Consider the following 21,523-nt stretch of genomic DNA (forward strand, 5'->3'; position numbering starts at 1 on the left):
TAGGGCTATAAAAAAGATGAAATGAATTAAAACGTGTCAAATGCTTTGGACAGTGCCTGGAATAGCATATGCAGAGCCAATTTTGGTCACCATGACAGAGATAAGTATCTCAGGAGGAGGCAGTGGTCTGGGGGGTGGAAGCCAGGCCCAGGACTGTTCTAAGCTTTATCTGTATAAAGTAATTGCTAATCTCCATTTTACAGATGGTAAAATTGAAGCCCTAGGAGTTTGTCTTGTCCTTGGTGACATGTGACATAGCAAAAATGGAGGTAGGACTCAGGAACTGGATCCAGAGCCTGTGTGTGTAACCACCATATGACTCTCCAGCTTAACTGAATGTGGTGGCAAGGTCTATACCTTTTGCCTCTCTTTCCCTCGCACGAGCCCCGTGCCTGGTGCCTGGAAGGTACTCAATGCACAATGTCTGCTTCAGGAGTTTAAATGGATTGATGATCTGCTGGCGGCCAGGGAGAGGGAATGTACCCAGACTCGTTTCTAGGCTTCTCAGTCAGCAGTGAGGTGTCTGGTCCTGAGTTCATGACCTGGACTTCAGGGACAGATTCTAGGCTGTCTCCACAGTGTGTCCCCAGGAGTCTCAGCTTTGCCATTTCATCTAGTTCTACAATGTCTTCTTCAGACTCTCCCTTCCTAGAGGCCCTCCATTTTTCGACCTCACTGAGTGCTCCATGTGACCAAGGCTAAGAGTCAGAATGGGGAAAATTGCAACTGGACAATGTAAGAGAAAATAAAGTGGGGTAAAAGGTCACCATTGCAGAGTTCTCCAGGATACTTAAAGATCATAATTTGGAAACACATCTGGAGGTAAGACGGGACTGAGCATTACATCTTGCTAGGACACATTATTTCTATTTTTATCTGTGTAATCGACTTGGTGTATGAAGTAGAAGCAAATCACTCTTCTCTGCCTGATTCCCCACATAAGAAGGCAAAGATAATTTCCACCAAATGTTGGAAAGGCTGTACTGGATTAATTACTGACTCAAATTCTGGCATGAGGATATCGGCTAAAACTCAGTTTTTGATCTATTTGCAACAGTATGCTCTGGGGATGCTGCCCTTCCTGAATTTTCTCTCATCTTGCCAGCTGAAAGAGTTGGTCTTCTTGTGAGAAGCCAATCTGTATCTATTTAACAAGTAATATGAATTATGTACCCGATAATGGTTTTCTTTTTCCTTTGGCTGTGTACAAAGGGCAGAGGCAAACTGCTCAGTGCTTGGAAACATGTAGAATTTTCAAGGCATGCCTTTGATGTCCTAACCTCACCATGGCCATGCACTTTCTATTCTATTTTCTTTCCTTGCCTACCCTCATTTATCTTTAGTGGATTGTATCTCGCTGAATTGTATCCATCTTTGTAAGACAACCTCAGTCCTTCCTGGAACAGCACAAATAAATGGATACAGACGGCAGTGTTTCTGTGGTAGACTTGATTCTTCACTTTCAGAGCAGTGCATTGAGTTACTGACATGCACCATTGTCCCATTACCTTCTTAATGAACTAACGTAGCAGAGGCCCTTTTAAGGCAAAAAGTTAAATATTAAGTTCCAGAGTTCCTAGCTGAGAGAAGTTGTAATTTCAGAACTGGTTGATCAAGAAATGTATTTTGAATGGTGGCTAGGGGCAGGGGCTAGGAAGTGGGTGAAACGGATGAAGGGGGTCAAAGGTACAAACTTCCATGTGCAACATGGTGATGAGAGTTAACAATACTGGACTGAGAGTTAACAATACTGGACTTATATTTGAAAGTTGATAAGAAAGTAGATAAAAGTTCCCATCACAAGAAAAAAACATTGTGGGGTGCTTCGGTGGTTGACTCTTGATTTTTGGCTCAGGTCATGATCTTAGAGTCATGAAACTGAGTCCTTCATTAGGCTGTTATGCTCAACAGGAAGTCTACTTGAGATCCTCTCCGGCTCCCTCTGCCTCTTCCCCTGCTTACCCGCGCTCTCTCTCTAAAATAAATAAATGAGATCTTAAAAAAAGAAAATAAAAATTTTGCTAACTATGCGAGGTGATGGGCACTAACTAAACTTACTGTGGTGGTTATTTCATAGTATATACAAATACCAAATCATTGTGTTGTGCACCTTAAACAACTATTATGCTACATGTCCATTATGTCTCAATACAAAAATGTACGAATGACCCAAAAAATCAGATACACATTTCAACAGTAATTGAGTCATCAGAAACATTAGTGAGTAATCAGGAAGTTGTGTTTGCTGAAATGAAAAGTATCAGATGTGAGGCAGTCCTGATGTTTTAATATTGGCTTGTTATACACATTCCTATCCATTACCCTTACTGTATTTTGGCTTTTGCTTTTGTAAAATATAGACACAGTATAGAGTAGAGATCAAGGAAAGGAAATCATTTGTGCAAGTACATTAATACAAATAAGTACAACTTAATACAAATTAATCAGTATGGATTAATACCAATAAATCCATGATGGTCAGGGCTGAAAAAAAAAAAGAAAAAACATATGCTGACAGTTTACTTGATTTTGCTAATGTTTTAAGATGAGTTTTTATTTTATTAAAATATAATACAGAACCAAAATTAATGAATTTATAATTTATCAATTATATCTTATTAATCACAACCAATCCATATACATTTGAAAAATAGGTGCATATATTTTGCAACTATCCAGTTTGAATATCAGTATTGTCTGTTGAGCATATGGAGTAGAAGACTCCTTGCAGAACTTCATGGTGCCTCAGAGGTTGATCATTCCCGCTAGGAACCTGACACTCTACCTGTGCTCTGTTTTCAAGGCATATTTGGTTAGATGCTAGTGCCCTCAGGTATGCACTAGAGTGTTTCCTTTTTGTGAAAAATGGAAAACAATTGGCATGACCTCAACCTTTACTCATAGAATTTCCCTTCTACCTTACCAGACATGCATCAAAATTCCTTTGTTAAATTTGAATGATGTTTAAATCAGTCCATATGGGCTTTGAGATTTTAAACTTGCTAAATGTTCTGATACAATATTTTGTTTTCACCCATTGTATATAATTTAACACTATTCCTATTCAAGAATAGATCTAAGAAGGCAAGGATCTCATTTTGTAAAAAGGAAACTGAAAGGGAAGTGAATGCCTTCACTGAGGTGGTGTTTCAAGGTAGAGACTGACCTGAGACTAGACCTTTATTTCTTAAAATAAATTCTGTTGCTTTTTGCTTTATCTTATGTTGACTAAGGGCTGTCTCTTTAAAAAAATAAAAATCTTTTTAAGTAAACAAGTTCCCAGTGACCCCTTCATTTCTCATCCTCCCGCTGTCCCCCAATGAAATATCAGTCCTGTGTACAGACAGACCTGTCTCTCTCTATTCTTCAACATCTTTGCCTCCCACTGGGGTCTCAAAATCCCTCTACCGTCTACATTCATTAAGAAATCAAGATTATTCCCTCCAGAGAGCAGCTTTTCTGCTCTACAGATGAGCTCTTTCATGAACAAAAACTGGCACATCTGATCTATAGGATTTTTGTGGTTGTTTAATGAAACTTATTGAAAGCAACTCAGCAAAGCAGAGTTTCTAAGGGTAACTGTGCCCCAGGAAAATCCTGTGCTTAAACCTCAACATGAAATAGCATTCCCTGAAAGGCCCTCTTGCCTGGATGACCTCCCCTGCAGACACTTCCCAGGCATGGGGGAAAGCTGGCAGGGATCCATTTTGTTTATCTCTGCGTGGATTTTTTCCTAGGCCCCTGACGTGGTAGTTCTAAATGATAATCCAACCTGCTTCCTGAGGGTCCCTGAGGAAATTTTGACAGAGAATGTGACTTGTTCTGCGGACTGAAAACCAAGTAGCTCATGTTTGGCTAAAGATGAAAAAAAGAAAAGAAAAGAAAAACTCATGAGGAGAAACAAAATGAAACACTAGTACTCTTTCTTCCCTATGGGCAGTGCAGGGTATGGGAGGAGGGGGAGGGGGTGGGAAGTGTAAAGGAGGCAGCTGAGTTTATTTTTAACACAAGTTAAAGGCATACTCTGTGTTCTTTCCTTTTAAAAATAGACTTTTAACCTCTTGAAGCATTTTGACTCTATTCTGCCTGTGGGGTAATACCCCTTTTGTGGCTGGCCACTCCCACTGGATCTTTTCCCATTATAGGCTTACAGGCCAAGCAGTTAGCAGGATGGAAAAACCCCAGAATATCTTTTCAGAGAGCTCTTGATCGGTGTATACATGTAGCTCCTGTGCGCAGAAGGGCTTATAAACCCTGGCTTCTTACCTGGACCATGAACTTTACGGCATCTTTCAAAACTTGGTGGTTAGGAAAAAAATGTCCTCTTTTTAAAATAGTCTGAGTTAGTAAGATAATGGATGTAGTCTTCTTGAAATCCATTCCAATAACTTATTTGATGAATTTATGAAAGACACAACACACACACACACTCAGATCCCCCCCCCCTCATAAAATTAGATCTGTATGAGTAGATACAGAGATAATAGCTAATCTCTGACACTGATTGTGGGCTTACAACTTGGCAGGCACTGTTTCATATGCATTTAAAGCTTTAAACAATGCTCTGGACTTTACCATCCCATTTTATAGATAAAGAAATGGAGGCTTGGGGTGCCTGGATGGCTCAGTCATTAAGCATCTGCCTTGGGCTCAGGTCATGATCCCTGGGGTCCTGGGATCAAGACCTGCACAGGGCTCCCTGCTCAGTGCGAACCCTGCTTCTCCCTCTCCCACTCCCACTGCTTGTGTTCCTTCTCTCATGGTGTCTCTATCTAAAAAATAAATTTAAAAAAAAACTTTTGTTTTTTAAAGAAAGAAGCATAAGCTCAGGGCTCTTCAGTAATACTTATGAAGATTATAAAGTCAATGAGTGGTTTGGGGAAAGGAATTCATACTTAGATAGTCAGGCAGATTGAGTCCACTGCTACCCCATATGGTGGGTCCATAATTAGAAAAAGAGTCCCCCTGCTGCCATCAATTGAAAAATGATGAAATACGGATTTTGTTAGAACAAGACATTTTATTACAACTTGCAAGACAGCTGTCATCATAAAAATGCACATCTACAGTGTTGACAATGTGAAGGGTGCCTCCTTGTGTTTGAAACAACCTGCACAACTATACATGGTGGGCCCCCCCCTACACCCCCAAACACATGAAGCTCATAAACTACAGGCATGGCAGTGTATGGAGAAAGAAATAAACTGTTCTAATTTGAAAGGACAGGGACTAGTCTTTCAGAGGTAACTAGACTAATTTGATGTTAGGAACAGCTCTTCTACATGCCTCAGTCTAGAGCTAGTACAAATCATAGGAGAAACTCTGAAATGAGTTGTGTTTGTATGCAGTACAAGAAGGCTCTACTCCCACGTCCCTTTTCTTCTCTGGGGAATAAACATTGAATTAACATTGAAATAGGTGGCCTCGGTATATGAATGTGCCTATGAGAGGGGTGGAGTGGAGAAATACAACAGCTCACAAATTTAGGGAAATAGAAATTTTATTATGGAAATTTTCAAAAATATACTGAAGTAGACCAAAAAACATAATGAACCCCACTTACCCCCATGAACCTAATACCCAGCTGCAATAATTATCAACTAATGGCCAGCCTTGCTTCATCTAGGTTTCTGTTTACTCATTTTTGAAGCAAATTCTAGGCATCATATCATTTTATCATCACATTATTCTCAAATATTATCAACATATTTCAGTACATTTCTCTGCCACATGTAAACTTTTTAAAAAATAACCTCAATACCATTATTACATCTCAACAGAAAAGAGCAAAAACTCCTTGATATCATCACATACCCAAATGATGTTCAAAATTTCAGTTGTCTTCCAAATGTCCCGGATTTTCTTTTGCTTTTGTGTGTTGTTTTCACCTTGTGTTTGCTTGAAATCAGAATCGGCTGAGTTCAAATGTCACACTGGCTGTCAGGTCTCTCAAGTCTCTGAATCTACAAGCTCTCCATCTCTTTTTCCCATAGTTTGCATCTTGCTGACGTGTTGTGATGGCATCCTCATTATATGGTTTAACACATTTCTCTGCAGCAGAATCTGTTCTGAGAGCAGTCAAGATATCCATCCACCCAACCATCTATCTTTTTTTTTTTTTTTTTTTTGAGAGAGAGTACATGAGTGCAAGATGGGGAGAACAGAGGGAGAGAACATCTTACAGGCTTCCTGCCTAGTGTAGAGCCTGACATTGGGCTCCATCTCAAGACCCTGAGATCATGCCGTGAGCTGAAATCAAGAGTCAGATGTTTAACCAACTCAACCACCCAGGTGCCCCCATCTGTATGTTCTTTTAAGGTGCTTGGATGAACTTGAACTACAGTGAGGTTTGGAAAGCACTAGAAAAGCTCAGGTTCTGCTCCCGGATTTTGTAATGTCTTGGTTGAAGAACCAAAACTCTAAGGAACTTTCAGGTGTCCACCATTTGTTGATGGGTAAAGATGCCAGCTTGGGTGTGGAGGGCATGTAGAATTCCCTGGAAATTTAGGGTCCTCCAGGAGAACACTTTCTCAGCCAGGCTTGAGAGAGGGCAATAGACAGAAAGTGGTGGCACAGGAAAAAAAGAGAACCTCCCAGTTCCCCTGTGGTCTCCAGCTGGGACCATGGGGAAACCGGTTCCCACAGGTGAATGGCCATTAACAGACAAAGCCTCTATTTTGAGGGCTTGAATAAGATGGTGCTTGACTTAAGTGGGGTTGAAGGAACTGGTTAAACCGATGTTCCGTGCACAGCTGACCAATGTTACATATACCTGTCTTCAATGGATTGTGAAATGAACACATTTGATTTCATTTTGAGTTTTGTTTTTTGTTTTTGTGTTAGGATTCTGGCTTTGCTGAAAAAATCAAATGAACGTGGATAGGGCCACTGGTCAGTAGGTTTACAGCCCTTCTGCACAACGATCTAGTGCTGTCACCAGTGTTGTCAGTGGTAATAGGCAGCCTTGCCTTGTGTGGAAGAAACAGCATTATTGTTTGCCCTGAGTTGCTCTGCCCATTAATCAGGGCTCTCCTCCTTCTGTGCCTTCGGAAGCCTTAAGATGATTACAAACTAATAACAGAGCATTACATTTTCTTGGGAAGGTTTGTGTTTTGAGCTATTCCCTTTCCCACATCCACATCAGTCATAAGCACTTGCTCAGGCCCTGATGTCCTCCTTACCCTACACGGCAGCCAGGAGTGGTTCTCACGTGGCACTTGCTGACGGGGAGTCTGGGGTTAAGGTTTGTCCTGCAACCTCCCTGGCTAGTTGGGTGACCTTGGGTAGGTCACTTGATTCTCGCAGTGCTGATACCTTCACTGGTAAAATGGAGATTGTATCACCTGCTCTGCCTACCACAGGAGGATGTTAGGAGGGTCGAATTAGAAGAGTTAATGTAGGTGAAAATCCTTCACTAAACTATAAAGCATGACACAAGTGCCCTTGCTGCTGGCTGCTCGATGCCTCCGCCCACATTTATTCACTCCTGGCTGGCCGTGTGGAAGAAATCACACAGATTTTAGAGTCAAACAAGGCTCCATTGCTTTTCCGTTTTTATGCAGGTCATGCTCTGAGTCTTGGTTTTCTCATAAATAAAATAGGGATATTTTTATTTGGCATTTATTTATTTACATCTTTACACCCTGATTCAGTGTTGTTATGAGGATTAAAGTTCAGATAATGTATGTAGAACACCTAACAAAGATCTGGCCCCCAGTAGGTTCTCAATAAATGGTAATTCTTTCTCCTTCCTTGCTCATGGCGATTGTACTGTGGCAGGACCCCGCTGGCATGCCTTCCTTTAGAAAGGGAAATCTCTTCCTCTGTGTTGCAGAGGACAGGCCTGCCTGCTAGCTTCTCCATCCTTGCTGACAAGGGTTTTTGCTTATAGCTCAGATATGCTTTAAATTCTCTTTGTAAATTAGTAGACTAAGAAATTACATAATGAAGTTTTGCTCCTATATTACTTGGGAATAAAGATTCCTCAACAGCATGTGTGGAATAATCCCAAATGTTTGGTTGACTGCAAAATTAACATGAGTCAGTCGTGTGATGGAGTGAGTAGAAGATCAGTGTCTTTTAGGGAGCACAATGGAGGGGTCCTGTCATACTGGACTCATCCTACACTCATTTGTGGTTGACAAACCACACCTTTGGAAAAAGAATCAGTTTAGGATGCTGGTACCCTGGGTTGGAGCACTAGACGGGGAGGGCTGGCAAAGAGCTTGTGATCCAGGGTCTTTGAGTAACTATTAGAGAAACTGAGGATACTTAAGCTGCAAGAGATACATTTCAGAAGAGATAAGTTATTGTCTTCTGTTCTTTGAATGGACTGAGCACTTAGAGAAAATAGACCACCACCATTTTGCATTTATGCAAGAGTACAAACTTCTAAGGGATATGTTCAACCAAGCATTTGAGGTTACGTATGTACAACCAAGCATTTCACAGGGAGGAATTAGGGACAGTAGATAGAAGTTGTAGGGAAATAGTTCTAGTGGTCATTCTATTTCTACTCCTACTTCAGACTCTGGGCTATTGTAGGAATTGGCCATTATAGCCCAGTAAAAACTGGGCTTCCTTATGGCCAGTATCATAATGGCATTACATTAAAAAGATATCCAAAAGAATATTGATTGGAATTGAAAAGCAGCATAACCACAAATATACTGGAAATTAAAACAGGTAACAAGGGACAGTCATGTACAGCTTTATGTCAATTAATTTGAAATAGCAAAATGGTCCATTTTCTAGGAAACTATACTCTATTAAAACTGACTGAAGAGAAAATAAATGACCTAAATCCTATGACCTTGAAAGACATTAAATCAGTGATTAAATCTACACACATTATGAATTAAGATACATTTAGTTTCTTACAGGCAAATCTCACCAAATTTACAAGAACACATGGTCCCAGTATTCTACAAACTATTCCAGAGAAATGAATAGAGTATGACAAGAAAGAAAATCCACAAACTCACTTTATTAGACTGGCACAAAGTTGAATCCAAAGTAAGACAAGGAAAGTAGGGAAAATTGTAAGTCTAACTTACTTCCAAATACAAAGATATAAATTCTGAAAAAATTCAGCAAAGTTAGTGACTTAACAAAAACAATAATACACTACTGGGTTTATCCTGGGAACACAAGGATGATTTAATCTTAGGGGGAAAAAAAAATCTATCAATATAACTTACCACACTAGCAAACTGGAAAGAGAAAGAACAAGAGAAAAACACACCTTAATAGAGGAAGAAAAACACCTTAATAGAGGAAGAAAAATCATTTGCTGAAATGTAATATTCTTTCATATTAAAAAAATTTTGTATTACAAAATACAAATAAGAAACTTTATTTTGTACACACTTCTTTCACAAAACTTGAAATTATTCCGAAAATCGGGCAGTATTTGATCTAACAAATGTAAATTATCCATTTTAGGGCATAATTTGTGAATGGAAATCTCTTCCCAGATTCTCTTTGCACTTTTCACATTTCTACCCTTTCACTGTTACCTAAGCCTGACATTTAAAAAAAATTATTTATTTTTGCACTTTATTGAAGTATACATAACCAATATACTAAAAATCTGCACATATTTAATGTATATAGTTTGATTAGTTTGGACATAAAAATTCTTTTCTGACATCCCCAAATCATGGTAATATACATATTCATCACCTCCAAGTTTCTTTGAGTCCTTTCAGTTTTGGGGGGAGGGGTTTGGAGGGATAAGAACACAACACAAGATCTTCCCTTTTAGAAAATTTTAAGTGCACAAACCATATTGTTAACTATAAATACCATGTTGTTCAGAAGATCTCTAGAACTTACACTTTTTGTCTAACTCTAATGTTATGCTCATTTAACATCTCCCAATTTCCCATTCCCCCTATCTCCTGGCAACCAGCCAGCCTTCTAACCACACTTTTATATAAGTGGAATCATCGGAGTATTTGTTCGGCTGTGACTGACTTATTCATCTAGCATAATAACTTCCAGGTCCATTTATGTTGTTGCACAAGTTAAGATTTACTTCTTTTTAAAGGCTGAATAATATTCCACTGTATGTATAGACCACATTTTATTTATCTATCCTTCTGTTAGTGGACATTTGGATAGTTCCATACATTGGCTATTGTGAATAATGCTATAATGAACATGGAAGTACAGATAAGTCTTAGAGATCCCAATTTGGTTTCTTCTGGGAATATACCAAGGAGTGAGCTGGCTGGATCATATGGTAGTTCCATTTTTAATTTTTTAAGGAACTTCCATAGTGTTTTCTATAGTGGTTGCACCACTTTACATTTCTACCAACAGTGTGCAATGGTTCCAATTTTTCTACATCCTTGCCAACACTTGTTACCTTTGCTTTTTTGACAATAGTCATTCTAACAGGTGTGAGATGATATCTCATTATGGTTTTTATTTGCATTTCCCTAATTAGTGATGTTGAGCACCTTTTCATATACCTGCTAGCCACTTGTATTTCTTCTTTGGAGAAATGTCTGTTCAAGTCTTTGACCATTTTTTTAAGAATTGGATATTTGGGGATATTTTTTCTATGTGTTATAGGGGGAATTATCTTTTTAAAAGATTTTATTTATTCATTTGAGAGAGAGAAAGAGAGAGTACATGTGAGCAGGGGCAGGGGCAAGGGAAGGGAGAGAATCCCAACCAGACTCGGTGCTGACTCTAAGCTTGACATGGGGCTCAATCTCAGGAGCCTGAGATCATGACCTGAGCTGAAACCAAGAGATGACTGCTTAACCGTCTGAGCCACCCCAGCACCCCTGCAGGGGTGATTATCTTAGTTGAACAAATATACCTATCAGAAACTTACAGCAAACATTATATTTACTGGTAAATTTTTAAAATTATTCCCTTTAAAATCAAGAGTAGGAAAAGATGCCAATTATCACCATTTCCATCCAATCATTATTTGAAGTTCCCAGTCAGGGCAATAAGAGAGAAAGAGAAAAGCCATGAGGACTGGAAAATAAAAAAAAAAAAAAACCAACAACAACAAAAAAGCAAAAGTATCACAACTCATAAGAATAGTATCACATTTATAGAAGCTAAGAGAAAATACAAACAATTAGAACAAATATAAGGTAGTAGCTAGTTACTAGATACAGGATTAATATAAAATAATTTGCATTACCATACAACATCAATAAATAATTTTGTAAACATTAAATATTGCCTCAAAATGCCAGTTCTCCCAAATTAATAAATTTGAAACAATCCCAATTTTTTTTTTTTTGGTATATTTGACAAGATGATTCAAAAAATTATATGGAAGAGCAAAGGAGAAAGAAGTTTGAAGAAGACCAAAATGGAAAGGCTCACTCTAGCATATACAGTGTGTCAGTCAGGGTTCAGTCCAGAAAGTAAAGCTGCAGTGAGTGTAATGACATAAGTGGCCTATTCTAGGAAGTGGACCTTACAGCTCTGGGAGGAGCTGGGAGAATGAAGGTCTGGAAGGAAAAGCTAGAGGATTAAAGAGGAATCTTTATGCAGTTGTCTAGGAGGACAGGTATGGGTAGACAAGACAGAGATGACAGGGAAATCTAAGAAGTCAAGCACACCCAGTTACCAAGGTTTCACAGGGAGAGATCTATGCAAAATGATCACTTCTGTGCAGCCCCTTGTCTTTGGATCTTAGCCAAGTGTCTGGTAGAGGACCTTGAGCCGCGGGACCAGCAATTGGAGCTGCAGGACCAGCAGTTGGGAAGAAAAGCTGAATGCAGTGCAGAAGAGAACAAGGGCAAGTTGGAATCCTTTTGTTACTTCCGTGTTTGTATGTCAGTCCACCTAATTGTGAAGACCTTCACCGCGTAACAGCCTCCCTTCACTTCCATGTCCCAAGGTCTCGCACAAATCCTTCTTCGCCAACTTGAACCTGGAACCATAAAGGGAAAGGAATTAGCTCAACCAAGGCGACAATGGCAAGATTAATATTAAAGCTATTGTAAGGAATTACAATATTATTATTGTAGTATTATGTGTTATAGTATTGATGCAGGTAAAATAAATAGTAATAATAATAATAATAATTATAATTATTATTATTATTATTATAACAATAATAGAATCATGGAGTAAAACAAAGAAGCTAAAACCAAGCCTAAACATATATAGAAAGACAAGAAGTGGCACTGAAAATTAGATCAATGATACCAAAACATTTTTTTTCTCACGTGGAAAAATAGAGTAAAAAAAATTCCTTTCTTAACACTAATCACAAAATTAAATTCCAGGTGCATTAAATCCTAAAATTCTAAATGTGAAGAGCAAACTTTAAAAACCTTAAGAAAAGAAAATATCTCAGAACATTTTTATGACAAAAGTGAGGAAAAAAATTAAACAAAAAAAATAGAAGGGATACAGTTGACTAGATTCTGATTAAAAATTTCATGACAATTAGTTTGACAATTTTATTGCTAGGATCTTGGTCTTAGACTAACTGATATCCTCCCCAACCTTCACCCCGTTTTTGGCCAAAATTGGAGTATTGCGTGGACTAGAAGTGGGGATTAGAAGTTTTCCTCTAATAAAACTTGGATTATTGAAAAACAAAAACAAAACCAAACAATCTTCATGACAAAGTATGCCATAAAAACTGAAATGACAAGCCACTGGCCAAAAGAAGATATTTGGAACATATAAATACAAATGATTATTACTCAGGAGATTTTAAGACTACCTACAAATCAATATGAGAAGGATAAAGAAAGGAATAATAAGTTCACAGAAAACAAGAATTGAATGGCCAGTTCAAAATTCTGACACAGGGATGATATTTATTGAGCACTAACATATTGTTTCAGATGCTTTCCATCTGTTAATACTCCTAAACCTTGCAATAAATGCATGAAGTTGGTACTACTGTCTCTTTCCTCTTCCAGAAAGAGAAAGCAGGACCTAAGCTCATACAACTAGTAAATGATAAAGCCAGGATTTGGACACCAACCGTGTTGCTAAAAAATTTGCCTCTTGGGGTGCCGGGTGGCTCGGTGGGTTAAAGCCTCTGCCTTCAACTCAGGTCATGATCCCAGGATCCTGGGATCGAGCCCTGCATGGGGCTCTCAGCTCAGCAGGGAGCCTGCTTCCGCCTCTCTGCCTACTTGTGATCTCTGTCTGTCAAATATATAAATAAAGTCTTTAAAAAAAAAATCTAGGGGCGCCTGGGTGGCTCAGTGGGTTGGAGCCTCTGCTTTCAGCTCCGGGGGTCCTTGGGATCGAGCCCCACATCGGGCTCTCTGCTCCGTGGGGAGCCTGCTTCCTCCTCTCTCTCTGCCTGCCTCTCTGCCTACTTGGGGTCTTTGTCAGATAAATAAATAAACTCTTTAAAAAAAAAATCTGGCTCTTAACTAGTGTTCTCTCTTACCAACTTTTTAAAAAATGTGGATATTTGACAATATTTATTGTTAGCCATTACAGGGCAAAATGAAAACAACTGTATACTGCTTGTGGAAGTATAAATCAATACAACCACTTTGCTGGTAAGCAATTTGACTTTACAAATAAAGTTGAAGGTCCACATTACTCTAGAACCAGCAATTCCACATCTAGGTTAGTAGCCTAAAGTCTCTCATGTGTAAACAAGGAAAATATACAAGAATGTTCATTGTAGCATTGCTTGTAATGCTGGGAAAATACAGTGTGGAATATTCATACAATGGACTAGTAATACAAAATAATCTAGATAAATCTCTATGATGTGATGCTGATGAAGAAAGAAGTTAGGAAAGGCTGTATACAAAGCTTGATGCCATTCATATAATAATAAAGTTTAAAAGCGTGAAAACACATGACATACATATGTAGTAAAATCATAAAACATGGAAAAAATGAAACTTGGAATTCAGGAAAATGGGTGCCATTGTGAAGGAGAGTTAAAGAATGGGATGACAGTTGGTGCAGGAAGCATCAGTCATCTCCAGAATATTGTTTGTTAGGTTTTTAAAAGAAAATATGGCAAAATATTGTGATATGACACAACTGGGTGATGAATATATTCTATTATTTTCTGTCCTTTCAGGCTTCAATGACCTGACATAGTCATGTTTCTTACCTCACCTTTCACTGTATCCCCCTTTCATACTGCTGCCCCACGGAGTCTCCTCTCCTTCGTTGGTCAGGCTGTCTTTCCCCCTTCCACACTTTCATCCATGCTTTCCCTCCCCCAGGAATGCCATTCTCTGCTTAAAGAAAAACACACAGAAAAGAACAAACAAGCAAATGAAAAACCTCTGTTCATCTTTCATGGCTTGAAATATTGTATTTAGAAAAACACTTGAAAGTCTATCCATATTTGTAGCAGCATTATTCATAGTATCCAAATGGTGGAAGTAACTCAAGTGTCCATGAGTAAATGGATGAGTAGATAAAGTGATAGCTACATATAATCGAATATTATTCAGTTTTTTAAAAGAAGGAAATTCTGACACACTCTAACAGGAATGAGACTTCGAGCGCCTGGGTGGCTCAGTTGGTTGAGCATCTGCCTCATGGTTTTGGTTCAGGTCATGATCTCAGGGTTGTGAGATGGAGCTACGTGTTGGGCTCTGTGCTCAGTGAGGAGTCTGCTGGAGATTCTCTCTCCCTCTGCTCCTCTTCTCTCTTTCTAAAAATATAAATAAATCTTTTTTTTTTTTTTTTTTTTTAATGGCTGAAGGGATGCCCAGGTAGCTCAGTCAGTTGGGTGGCTACCTTCAGCTCAAGTCATGATCCCAGCATCCTGGGAACGAGTCCCACTTCTGGCTCCTTGCTCTGCAGGGAGTCTGCTTCTCCCTTTGCCTTTCCCTGCCACTCTGCCTGCCTGTGCGCTCTCTCTCTCTCTCTCTCTCTCTCTCCCCCTCTGACAAATAAATAAAATTTTTAAAAAAATGGCTGAAACTTGAAGACATTATGCTAAGTGAGGTAAACCAGTCATAAAAGGCCAAATATTGGATGACTTGACCCATATGAGGTACCTAGAGTCATCAAATGCATAGAGACAGACAGTAGAATAGTGATTGCCAGGGGCCGGGGGAGTGGGGTTTAATGGGGACGGAGATTCAGTTTTTGAACGATGAAAAGTATTCTGGAGGTGGATGGAGGTAATGGTTGTACAACAAAGTGAATGTACTTAGTGCCACTGAACTGCACACTAAAAAATGGTTAAAATGGTATTATGTATATTTTACCACCACAGAAAATACAAAAGAGAGACATCTGAAAGGCAGTATATGATATTGTCAGAATTTCTATTCAAAGTCCCCTCAGAGGGAGATTCCGTCTCTCTTTCTCTCTCTACTTCTCTCTCACTCATCTACCTGAGCCTTCTAAGTCCCCAGATAGATGCCTTCAGCCTGTTGCCTTCAGCAGATAGGCAGATAGGCAGATAGTCCCCAGATAGATACCTTCAGCCTGTTGCCTTCCTCTGCTCCTCTTCCTTTGTGGATGTGTTCTGTTTTCCCAGCAATATATCCGTTTTCCCTCTAAGGAAACCCCATATTGCCTTTCTGCTTTCTCTGACTCTACCTCTCATCACCCCAGTGACCACAGTGGACCCCATGGTGCTACCTCCCCTCTGGACCAGACCCTGCCCTCTGAGCCCTGGTCTCAGACTAGATTTCCAGCTTCTCCATCTATTTTCACCCCCCACTCAAGCTCTGAGTCTGTCTTCAGAGCTGTGATCTCACTTCCTCTCTGTTTTCTTCCTGGACCTGGTGATTCCCATTTGGTATCTTGACCCTGTTCTGAATTGTAACCAGGATTAACGGAGCTATTCTGCTTTGCAAGGAGAGCTGACTCTTCAGTTCCTGTGAGGGAGCTGTGATGTGATTCCATTTCACTGGTTTATCAAATCTGGACTTGCTTGTTATCATGAGATCACTTAAAACCTTTAGGGTGACCTAGTTAAATGCCTATAAATACTTCTCTATTTGCATGTATATGCATAGAAAATGGCCCAAACTGGTAACAGAAGTTACCAAGGAGAAAGTCATTCATTGAGGTCTGTGACAAGGGCTGACGGAGCAGAGAGGGGAAAACGGACTTTTCGATTCTCACCTTCTTGAATCTTTTTTTTTTTTTTTTTTTTTTTTTAAAAGTAGGCTTCATACCCTGCATGGAGCCTAGTGCCAGGCTTGAAGTCATGACCCTGAGATCAAGACCTGAGCTGAGATGAAGAGTTAGACACTTAACCGACTGAGCCACCCAGGCACCCCTCACCTTCTCGAATCTTTCGTAGTAAACATGTGCCATTTTTACAATAAGAATAAACAGTTGTGTTGAAACGCGGTGTTCTAACTAGTATAATGAATTCTCAGTTTTTGACCCTGAGGTTCTCCCTTCCAGAGGCAGCTGGATGATAGATGCGCTGCTAAGTATAACTTCGGCTTCTAGGAGAAATCATTATACAGAGCTGCAGTTTCCGATCCAGTAGGAGAGCGGCAAGGGCAGGGGATGGCTATGGACCCTTTTCCTCATTCGAAAAGGACATTGGTGAAGGAGTCACTGTGTGGATGTGGAGATGAATTATGAGGCTGTCACTCTTGTCCGGCAGCTGCTTCTGACTCTGAAAGCAGTTTAGGGGAGAGCCAAGTGGAATGGAGCCCTACCCTTTTAATTAGCCCCCGGAGCCAGGTAAGGTAAATATTTGTGGCTGAAACTGCATGAATCCTCGGAAGCTGGGATTTCAGCCTAGCAGCTTGGTGCTGCCAAGTTGCTACGAGACCCAGAAAGCGGGAGCTACGTGCTGCTTCAGAAGGGGCTTCTGGGTTTAAGAGGAGGAAGAATAGCGAACAGAGTGGTGGTATGAAGGTCTGCGTGTTCATGAGGATGAGGAGGGTATATCTGTGCCTTATGCTAAGTCACAAATTGTACCTATTTTAATTTTATCTCAATATTGGTTTCTATCTTTAAAAGATCAACACTTCCAATGTAGACATATTTAATTGACTGCATTTATTAACTCATTCTCTGGTTTCCAGTGATATTAAGTACAAATCAGACTTGCATAGCCCCGCTTAAAACTTTTCAATACCTTTCCATTTCTCTTAGGAGATCCTGAGTCCTGTAGCTGCCTAGGCAAGGTGACTGAAAAATGTATCCTCCAACCTGGGATGGCTTTTAATATGAAAGGTGGGGAAACAGTAAAGAGGACTCTCCTAGAAAAACCAAGAGGTATCAATGAAGCTCTGTTGGATGTAGCTTTTGGCCTCATCTTTTACTATCCCCATCTGCTCACTTGGTACCGGATATGCTGGCTTCCCTTCTGTTGCCTCAAGAAGTTATCTTGGGCTTTTGCTGTCCCCTGGATTGTGTTCACATGTGTTTTATTTCTCTTTGGAGTCTTAGATGTCAGCTTCTTGGAGAAGCCTTCCCTGACCACCCAGTATGAAGTGGTCTCCCCGGTTATTCGGCATTTTATCTCTCTGCATATTTCCATCATCATACTTAACGAACAATGACAAATAAGATTCTGCTCTCTTAGGGTCTTCTTTATGTATTTGTTTGTTATCTGTATCGTCTGCCAGAATGGAAACAGGGACTTGCCTGTCTTCACTGGTCTGGCACAGGGTAGGTGCTCAATAAACACATGGCAAGTGAATGAACGATCAGGTGAAGGTCTTTAAGGTGGACTGAGTGACCCAGTGGTGCCCACTGCTTTGATTCTCATCATATGAGTAAGGTCCATCTTCAGTAGAAGGGAATGAACTAAAACAGAGAAAAGCGGTGGGGGCGGGGGGAGAAGGGGGTGGGCTGATATTGGAGGAGTCCTTGGTTACAGGCCCTGTGGATATACAGTTTACCCTTTACTTCTTCCTTAATGGGGTGAGATTCAGATATATTATAAATAACCTATTCTCCCCTTGCTTAAATTTATGTAACTTAGAATTGGGATTGGGTCTCCATTTTTGCAACCAAAGACTTCTAGCAAAACACAATTAACCTATTTCCTTTAGAATATATATTTACATCCTCTTAAAAGGAAAGCATTGTAGCAGAATATGTGAACTATGCCCTATTATCTATGTTTACCTTCTTCCTTGGGAAGTTAAGAGAGTGTGTATTAGTTTCCTATTGCTGTTGCAACAAATTGCCAAAATATTAGGAGCTTAAAGCAACACAAGTTTCTTATCTTACAGTTCTAGAGGTCAGAAGCCTAAAATGGTTTGACAGGGCTGTGTCCCTTCTGGAGGCTCTAGGAAGGACTGTTTCTTTGCCTTTTCCAGCTTCTAAGGGATACATGCATTTCTTGGCTCAGGGCTCCTTTCTCACATCACTCTGACCTCTGTTTCCACTCTCACATCTCCTTCTCTCTCACCCTTTAGTGCCCCCATAAGGACCCTTGTGATTTCACTGAGCCCACCTAAATAATCTAGGGTAAACTCCCCATCTCAAGATCTTTAGTTATATCTTCAAAGTTCCTTTTTCCAGGTCAGGTAACATTTATGAGTTTCAGGGGTTGGGACATGGCCATCTTTAGCAGGCCATTATTCTGTCTACCATGCAAGGTATGCCTTTTTTTTTTTCCTGTTTTCTCTTTTTTGTTCTTTTTAAAGATTTTATTTATTTATTTGACAGACACACATCACAAGTAGGCAGAGAGGCAGGCAGAGAGAGAGGAGGAAGCAGGCTCCCCACTGAGCAGAGAGCCCGATGTGGGGCTTGATCCCAGGACCCTGAGATCATGACCTGAGCCGAAGGCAGAGGCTTAACTCACTGAGCCATCCAGATGCCCCAACCCATTTCCTTTTTTGATGGCTGGGATGTAGGTATAACAGATGGAGTTCAAGCAACCACCTAGAGCCAACGGTTTGGAAGTCACTGGTTAAGGAAAGAAGAGTAGCAATGTAGAAGGCTCTGGGCCTCTGACAATTTTGTAAAGCTGACTTCTTTTAGGTAATTTTGAGTTTTCTAAACCAGACTCGTGCAACCACATTTTTTACACTCTTTGACATTCTGCCTCTTCACTTGGTTTTATATCACACCTAGTTTTCCATGCTCTTAAGTATTTTATAAGAACTTGAGTTTTGATGACACTACAATAGTCCAGTTTTTATTTAAAACTCCTCCAACAATTTGACAATTAGATTGTTTGCAACTTTCTTTTGCTATCACGAATTAAAAGTCCAGTTTTTAAGTAGAAGATTCTGAGAGGAAATTCATGACTTTATGTGGATCTCGCATCATGTCATGTGCCCATGTTCTTAGTTCTTAGTCTGGCATGAGCAGCTTACCCTGATTAAATGAATAGCATCTACAAGAAAATCCTTAACTTTGCATCTCCTGAATTTGAAGATCTAAGTACAGTAAAGTGACAGGAACATCACAAATACAGCAATTAAAAAAAATACACTTTGCATACTTAAGTAAAATCTGATTTTATTAAATATTTTATGTTGAATTTTTTTTTTTGCATAGAAGATTGTAGGGGAAAAAAGCGAGCCCTTTGTACTCTAACTCCCCAGTGGGCAAAAATAAGTTATATCATTGTGTCAACATCCCACACAAATAGCACATTAGGCAATCTTTATTGCTCTATATTGTTTCCGTGAATAGTGGTCATAATAGAAGTTCAAAGGAACACAAGTATAGGTCAATGATAAGAACCCTTCTGTAATATGCAGTCACAGGGGTGTGTGTAACTATAGTGAAGATCAAGTCCACAGTGTATTTCTTTGTGGATGATTTTCACTTGTCTATAAAATTTAAGATGTTACTTATTTATCTATTTATTTAGCTCACCACTCTCAATTTCCTTACCCTTTATTTTTCTTCCCCATAATTTTTACTATTTAATATTGTATATTCATTTGTTTACTGGTTTTGGTCACCTCACTAAAATGTAGAGTCTAGGGGCACATGGGTGGCTCAGTCAGTCAGCCCGTTGAGCGTCTACCTTTAGCTCAAGTCATAATCTCAGGGTCCTGGGGATCGAGCCCTGCACTGGGCTCCCTTTTCAGTGCAGAGCCTGCTTCTCCCTCTCCTGCTCCCCCTGCTTGTGCTCTCTCTCTCTCTCTCTGTCAAATAAATAAATAAATAATAAAATAAAATAAAATATCTCTAGGGCAGGATCTTGTTGACCTTATTCACTGGCATCTCCAGTGTCCAGTCACACATGCCAGCTGCAAGATGAGGAGGGTCTGGAGGTGAGATCAAAGGGATGTGTGGTGACTGGAGCCTTGAGGAACTGCAAGGACTTTGTACCCTGAGGCAGTGGGAAGTCACAGAAGGGTATTAAATTGGCAGTTGAGGGATGGTGAGTAAGATGATTGGATTTGGATTTTAGATAATAACTCTGTGTTTGGTGTGGAGATAGGGTTTGGGTAGGAGGAAGTCTGGCGTCATGAAGACTGGTGAGGAAGCTATTGTGACTTGCCAGGTGCATGAAGATGAGAGCCCAAGCCAGAAAGCTGGTAATAATGAGAACAATAGTAGTGATTACTTTAGCAAGGTTTTCTGCACGGTCACTAAAATCCATTCCCTAGACTACGTTTTCCAGGCTCCTTTGCAGTTAGGTGTGGCCATGTGATATGTTCTAGCCATAGAAGATGAGCAGAAATAATGAGTTCTAATTCCAAGTCTGACCCGTAGAAATCTCCCATACACACTCCTCTCTGTTCTTTCCTTTTTCTGGCTAATAGGAATGGAGAAGCCTTATATTGGAGATAACAGGAATGCATTAATGTAGATCCTTGTAAAGCCACGTAGAGAAAAGTTGCCCCAATTGACCAAGATCACCTTGGAATGTCGCCTAATGAGGAGGAAATACCTACTGTGTTTGAACCATTGAGCTAAAGTTATTTTAGCTCTATTTGTTAGAGCAGTTAATGTTGCCCCAATGAATATAAGCACTCGTTTTTGGCTAGGCACCATTCTTAATACTTTAGGTATGATAACTCATTTAATCTTCACAACAACCCATTGAATAACATAATGTTGTTATTATCCCCAATTTACAGATGAAGAAACTGAGATACAAAGGGGATATGTAACCTACTCATGTTACAAAGCTGGGAAATGAGAAAGCCAAATTTGAGAGTTCTGCCTCCAACATTTTAGGCAATACCTGATAGTGGAAATGGATTACGATTAATAGTTTTGTTATTGTTCTTAGAATTAATGGTTTATTTTCTTTTCTTAAGATTTTATTTATTTATTTGACAGAGAGAAAGAGAGTGTGTATGTGCATGTGCACAAGCATGGGGAGTACGAGAGGGAGAAGTAGGCTCTCCGCTGGGCAGGGATTCTCCTTACATGGGGCTCAATTCCAGGACCCTGGGATCACAACCTGAGTGGAAGGCAGATGCTTAACTGAATGAACCACTCAGGCTCCCCTTAATAGTTTTTTTTTTTTTTCCCCAAAGGCATAGATGTCCTTTCTTTTCACTTGAACCATTCTGAATAAAAACAGAACCTTAAAAATGGTTAACAGTCAAGTATGAACATTAATTAAAATTAAAGTCACTAATTATGACATAATAATATCTATTTTTTAAGTTTCAAGAGATCAACT

General features: G+C 39.7%; 1 long non-coding RNA gene across 9 annotated transcripts in view; it reads left to right on the forward strand.

Annotated features, from left to right (window-relative positions):
- LOC116593017 overlaps positions 1-21,523 on the forward strand; it is a 225,731-nt gene that overhangs the window by 96,813 nt on the left and 107,395 nt on the right. The window contains exon 7 of one of the 9 annotated variants that reach the window (XR_004286704.1): positions 638-3,432. The exons of the other annotated variants lie outside the window; for them this stretch is intronic. This is a non-coding gene — a long non-coding RNA (uncharacterized LOC116593017). Of the gene's footprint in view, positions 1-637; positions 3,433-21,523 lie in introns of those variants that run through there. 9 annotated transcript variants of the gene reach the window in all.

This window comes from Mustela erminea, chromosome 6 (assembly GCF_009829155.1).
Source record: "Mustela erminea isolate mMusErm1 chromosome 6, mMusErm1.Pri, whole genome shotgun sequence".
Classification (NCBI taxonomy): Eukaryota; Metazoa; Chordata; class Mammalia; order Carnivora; family Mustelidae; genus Mustela; species Mustela erminea.